The sequence below is a fragment of the Arachis stenosperma genome, chromosome 9, assembly GCF_014773155.1.
Source record: "Arachis stenosperma cultivar V10309 chromosome 9, arast.V10309.gnm1.PFL2, whole genome shotgun sequence".
Classification (NCBI taxonomy): Eukaryota; Viridiplantae; Streptophyta; class Magnoliopsida; order Fabales; family Fabaceae; genus Arachis; species Arachis stenosperma.
In genome coordinates, this window is record NC_080385.1 from 101,519,935 (window position 1) to 101,526,891 (window position 6,957).

A 6,957-nucleotide genomic window follows, 5' to 3' on the forward strand; every position below is an offset into this window, starting at 1 on the left:
TAAGGAAAATATATTTTTTTATTTTTGAATTTTTAATGAGGAGAGAGAAAAACACAAACATGACCCAAAACATGAAAATTTTGGATCAAAATACTTAATGTATGCAAGAACACTATGAATGTCAAGATGAACACCAAGAACACTTTGAAGATCATGATGAACATCAAGAACATATTTTTGAAAAATTTTTGATGCAAAGAAAATATGCAAGACACCAAACTTAGAAATCTTTAATGCATGGACACTATGAATGCAAAAATGCATATGAAAAACAATAAAAGACACACAACATGAAATCATCAAGATCAAACAAGAAGACTTTCCAAGAACAACTTGAAGATCATGAAGAACACTATGAATGCATGAATTTTCGAAAAATGCAAGAAAAATTTTTAAAGCATGCAATTGACACCAAACTTAAAAGTTGACTCAAGACTCAAACAAGAAACACTATTTTTTATTTTTATGATTTTATGAAATTTTTTTGTATTTTTATTATTATTTTTTTCGAAAATTATATTAAAAAAAACGAAAATAAAAAGATTTTGAAATATTTTTGAAAAGAAAATAAAAAGAAAATTACCTAATCTGAGCAACAAGATGAACCGTCAGTTGTCCATACTCGAACAATCCCCGGCAACGGTGCCAAAAACTTGGTGGACAAAATTGCGATCATCAATAATAGCTCTTTGGTATGTGCATCTGTTAACTCAGCACTTTCTTTCCACAACTTCGCTCAACTAACCAGCAAGTGTACTGGGTCGTCCAAGTAATAAACCTTACGTGAGTAAGGGTCGATCCCACAGAGATTGTTGGTATGAAGCAAGCTATGGTCACCTTGTAAATCTCAGTCAGGCTGTTTCATATGTGATTGGATTAGATAATTAAAAGATAAATAAAATAGGATAGAAATACTTATGTAAATTAAAGGTGGGAATTTCAGATAAGTGTATGGAGATGCTTGTCCATGTTGAATCTCTGCTTTCCTACTGCTTTCATCCAATCCTTCTCACTCCTTTCCATGGCAAGCTGTATGTAGGGCATCACCGTTGTCAATGGCTACATCCCATCCTCTCAGTGAAAAAGGTCCAAATGCTCTGTCACAGCACGACTAATCATCTGTCGGTTTTCAATCAGGTTGGAATAGAATCCAGTGATTCTTTTGCGTCTGTCACTAACACCCAGCCTTCAGAAGTTTGAAGCTCGTCATAGTCATTCAATCCCAGAATCCTACTCGGAATACCACAGACAAGGTTAGACTTTCCGGATTCCCATGAATGCCGCCATCAATTCTAGCTTATACCACGAAGATTCTGATCAAGGAATCCAAGAGATATGCGCCCGGTCTAAGGTAGAACAGAAGTGGTTGTCAGTCACGCGCGTTCATAGGTAAGAATGATGATGAGTGTCACGGATCATCACATTCATCAAGTTGAAGTGCAACGAATATCTTAGAACAGGAATAAATCAAATTGGATAGAAAATAATAGTAATTGCATTGAAACTTGAGGTACAGCAGAGGTCCACACCCTTAATCTATGGTGTGTAGAAACTCCACCGTTGAAAATACATAAGTGAAAGGTTCAGGCATGGTTGAATGGCCAGCCCCCAAAACGTGATCACAGGATCAAAAATACAATCCAGGATCCAGGATGTCTAATACAATAGTAAACTATCCTATTTATACTAGACTAGATACTAGGGTTTACAGAAGTAATTAATTGATGCATAAATCCACTTCCAGGGCCCACTTGGTGTATGTTTGGGCTGAGTTTGATCTATCCACGAGCTGAGGCTTCTTTTGGAGTTGAACGCCAAGTTGTAACGTGTTTTGGGCGTTCAACTCCGGTTCGTGACGTGTTTCTGGCGTTAGACTCCACACAGCAACATGGAACTGGCGTTGAGCGCCAGTTTACGTCGTCTAATCACAAATAAAGTATAGACTATTATATATTTCTGGAAAGCTCTGGATGTCTACTTTCTAACGCCGTTAAGAACGCTCCATTTGGACTTCCGTAACTCCAGAAAATCCATTTTGAGTGCAGGGAGGTCAGATTCCAACAGCATCAGCAGTCCTTTGTCAGCCTCCTATCAGAGTTTTGCTCAAGTCCCTCAATTTCAGCCAGAAAATACCTGAAATCATAGAAAAACACACAAACTCATAGTAAAGTCCAGAAATGTGAATTTAGTATAAAAACTAATGAAAATATCCCTAAAAGTAACTAGATCATACTAAAAACTACCTAAAAACAATGCCAAAAATCGTATAAATTATCCGCTCATCAATCCTCTTTTCTAATCTCAATTAGTGCTTGTAATTGTTCAATCCTCATAGATCTTAGATTTAACTTTGTTGTTTTGAATTCTATTAATGCATTAGAGATCTCATTTTTATTGTTGTTCATTGTTTATTGTTATTAATCTCTTGTATTGAATTACTTTGACTCTAAGTTTCTTCTCAATTCTACTATGTCTTTCATTCTTGCCCCCCAAATGTTTGAGAAAATGCCAACTTTAGATATGGAGTAGCATTCCCTCACTTGGCCTAGTGGTTGAGTCATTGGAGAAACTTTAATAATGGATGTCAATTGTTGATTGAGAATTGAGAATTGCTAATTGACTTGGAGTGCACTAAAGCTAGACTTCCCTAGGATAAGACTAGGACTTGTGACTAAAGTTAGTTACTTTCACTTGATTTTCCTCTATGATTAGGGGTTAACTAAGTGAAGCAATACTCTATTGTTATCACAATTGAAGGAAGCTATAGTGATGGAACTTCCAATGTTCAACCTTGGCCAAGGCCTTTAATATTGATTAATTGTTGTTCACCTTTGTTAGCACTTTTATGCCACGTTCTTCAAACCACAAAAGACCACTTAACCAATAACATGTATCCTTGTAGCATTTCTAGGGAAGAACGACTCGGGACTAATACTCTCGGTTATTGATTTGATTTGTTTGATGATGGATTTTGTGTCGGTTTAGACTATACTAAGATTGGTTACTTGATAATTTCTATACCGGCTAAAATTCATTTATCAAAATGGCGCTGTTGCCGGGGAATGCACATGAGTGCCATGTTTTTGGTTAATGTAAATATGTGAATATTGTGAATATGTTTGTCTTTTGCTTGTTTGTTAGTTTCTATTAGTTTTAGGACTCTATTAGTTTTGTTTTTATTTGCCACTATGAATTCTCACCCTTGTGGTTTTGGATATGGTTATGACTATGTTGTAGGTGATGAAAACTTGAATGATGGCTCACATTATGGAAGAGATGAATTTTTGAGAAGGAAACCACATCCATTTGAGCAATCACCATGGCAACCTCCTCATTCAAGCTACTATGACGGTAATCCCTCCTACAATGCATATCGTTCCAATGGATATGATGGTTCTTATCATGACTATTCCACTCAACCACCATCATTCCATGCACCATACTCCCAACATAGTCCTCAAACACCATCATTCCAACCACCATACCCTCAATCATATTTCCACCAATTGCCTCCACACAGTCCTAATCCATATCCCCCTTATGCATATCCTTGTGACAATTATGAACAAGCGACCCTTGAACCACCACCACTCCAACATCTTTATCCTCCAAACCAAGCTCCCATGGATGATACACTTGGTATCATTCTTCATGAGCAAGAAGAGATCCAAACCGTGCTCACTAATTTCATCTCTACCCTCCAAGAATTTATGTCCCGCATAATTCCACCTTCTACAAACAACCAAAATACCTTCCCACCTCCAAGCTTTGGTGAACCTCCTTTCCAACCACATGATGAATTATCCTTTCCATTACGACCCTCCATGAAAGAATATCCATGTCCATTAATCCAAGAGTAGTATGATCCTACTTATGTTAGTGAAGAGGAACAAGAATCGAAGGATCATCTCAAGGAAGAAATGGATCGGCTTCAAGCAACCATCCGTCAAAAGATGGACTCTTGGGATTCATATCACAAGCACAACGAGTTCATGGATGATTGTGAAAAAGCAACCAAAGAGGGAAGTATGAGGGAGACTTTAGAGTCTCAAGTTGAGCTCAAGGAAATAGAGTGTGTTTTACAACAAGCGAAAGAAATGAAGATTGTTGAAGATAAAGAAACGGAAGAAGACCTAGAGGAGGTTGAACAAGAATGAATTCCCATCAATGAAGACAGCTCCACATCAAGTGACAATGGTGATCTTGTTGAAGCTTCTCCCATTGAATGTGAACCGATGTTGAGGAGGGTGCGCAACCTCCAACACATGACTTGATCAATGAAGAAGGGTTGGAAGAAGTTAGCAAACAAGAGGAATTTGAAGAAAGTTGTCAAAAGATGGAAATCGTCATGGAGAAACCAAAGGAAGTGGAACCTACAATGTCAAGACCATTGGATATCTTCCTTGCTAAGTCGCCATCCCAATTACAAATTGAATGGATAATCATCTCATCCTTTAATTTCCTTGGCCCACATCGATATGCATTGTTAGAAACGGATGGTCAATGATGACAAGTCATCTTAGCCTAGTTTCACTAGCCTTTTTCTTTTGTTTTCAATTGAATTATGTACTTTCTTGAGCTCTAGGCAAGCCAATTTGGGTAGATTTTCATGCTTCCTTTGATTGAATCAACCATAGATGAATTAATGCAATTTCATGAGGTTTTATGCTATATTTGTTACATATTGTGAAAGAATGAATATCTCATGATTTTTTAGCATAGCTTTGATGTGTTTGGTTGATTAATGATAGGTGAAGAAAGCTTGGAGAAAGGTTGAAGCAAGAAGGAATGGCTAGAGTAAGAGAGGACAATGGAATAAGTGAAAATGAACCAGGAAGCAAAAAGCTGGACCAAAAGTTAGCCTCAAACTTTTGCACAAACTTTTGGGTGAAAAGTTTGCCCCAACGTTAGCCCCTAACTTTTGGGCTAACGTTGGCGCATGAAAAACACACCCTGGGAGCAAAAAGTTTGCGCCAACGTTAGCCTCTAACTTTTGGGCTAACGTTGGCGCCACACACCACAACAGCTTGAAGGGGTATACTTCCAACAAGAATAACTTGAGCTACAGAGCTCCAAATGAGGTGATTCAAGAAGCATTGGAAAGTAGGAATCAAGAGCTTATGGCACTGCATGGTGGACACTAAAATTGAGGGAGAAAACTGCCCCGCAATGTGCATAAACGAACATGGTGGCAACCTGCAGTGAGGCCAACTGACCTCTACACCTTCAACGGAGTATAACTCGAGCTGTAGAGCTCCAATTGATGCGCCTCCAACGGCAATGAAAAGTAGACATTCAGGGCTTTCCAACAATGTATAATAGTATGGGGTGGACAATACGTTTGAGCCTCCAGAACTGGCATTTTCGCCAACGTTTGAGGCAAACTTTACCTCAAACGCTGCACACCAAAGCCAGCAACCATGCCCTCTTCAAATGATCATAACTTGAGTTGTAGATGTCCAATTGAAGTGATTTTAAGTGGGTTAGAAAGCTGACATTTAGAGCTTTCCAACCATATATGATAGTCTATATTGGGCATAAAATTGGCAACATGACAAGAGGACAAAGTTGTCGCATGAAAAGAACACCCTGGGCACCAAAAGTTTGCGCCAACGTTAGCCTCTAACTTTTGGGCTAACGTTGGCACATGAAAAGAACACCCTGGGTACCAAAAGTTTGCGCCAACGTTAGCCCCTAACGTTTGGGCTAACGTTGGCACATGAAGAATGCACCCTGGGAGCAAAAGTTTGCGCCAACGTTAGCCTCTAACTTTTGGGCTAACGTTGGCGCCATAAGCACACATAAGGAGGCCAACGTTGGAGCAAAAGTTAGACCCCTAACTTTTGCCCCAACGTGGATAGCAGCAAAGCATGTCTACTGATATGAAAAGTTAGAGTAAAAGTTAGCCTCAAACTTTTACTCAAACTTTTACTCAAACTTTTGCAAAACTCCAACCCGGTTCAATTGGTTCACTTTGATTCCTCTCCAAACTCCAAGAGCAATCAACCAAGGCCTCTCTCAACCCAATTCCACCAAGAGCAAAGGCCCAATTCAAAGCTTGAAGATCATTTGAAGAAAGTGTATAAATAGGATAGAATTCAAGTTATTCGGGGAGCTTCCCTTTTTAGTTTTCATAGAGCTTTCTTTTCGGTTGGCATTGGGAGCTCACTTTTACATTCTAGCATTGTTGTTTTAATTCAAGAGAATTGGGGAGGAGAATTGATCTCTCTTCTTCCTTGTTCTTGCCAAGCACTCTTTACTTTCCTTGCTTCGGATCTTAGGGAGAGAATTGAAGAAATTCTGTTTCAATCTCACCTTGGTATCTTGCTTAATTTTCTGCTTAATTGAATTTCAGTTTCGGTTACTTGCTTCTTCATCTAATCTCTTTGCAATTTACAATTTCCTTGCAATTGTTCTTGTTGGATCTAGGAAGGCATTGAGATCTAGACTTGGTTTTCTAGTCTCTTGGGTCCTGAGATCCGGATTTCCCATTTACCACTCCCTGTTTAATGTTTCCATGCTCATTTACTTTTCTGTTTAAGATCCAGTTTGATCCAAGCCATTCTCTAATTCTCTGCTTGTTGCAATTTTACTTTTCCTTGTTTAATTTCTGCAAATCCAACTCCCAATTCCCTTTACAATTCACGCCATTTACATTTCTTGCATTTTAAGATTTTGCAATTTACATTTCTTGCGTTCTAAGTTTCCGCCATTTAATTTCTTGTTCTTTAAGATTCAGTGCTTTAACTCCTGTTCTCTTTAATTTCATGCCAATTACCCATTCCCTTTACTTTCTATGCAATTTAAATTCTGCAAATCTGATGAGCGGATAATTTATACGCTTTTTGGCATTGTTTTTAGGTAGTTTTTAGTAAGTTCAAGCTACTTTTAGGGATGTTTTCGTTAGTTTTTATGTTAAATTCACATTTCTGGACTTTACTATGAGTTTGTGTGTTT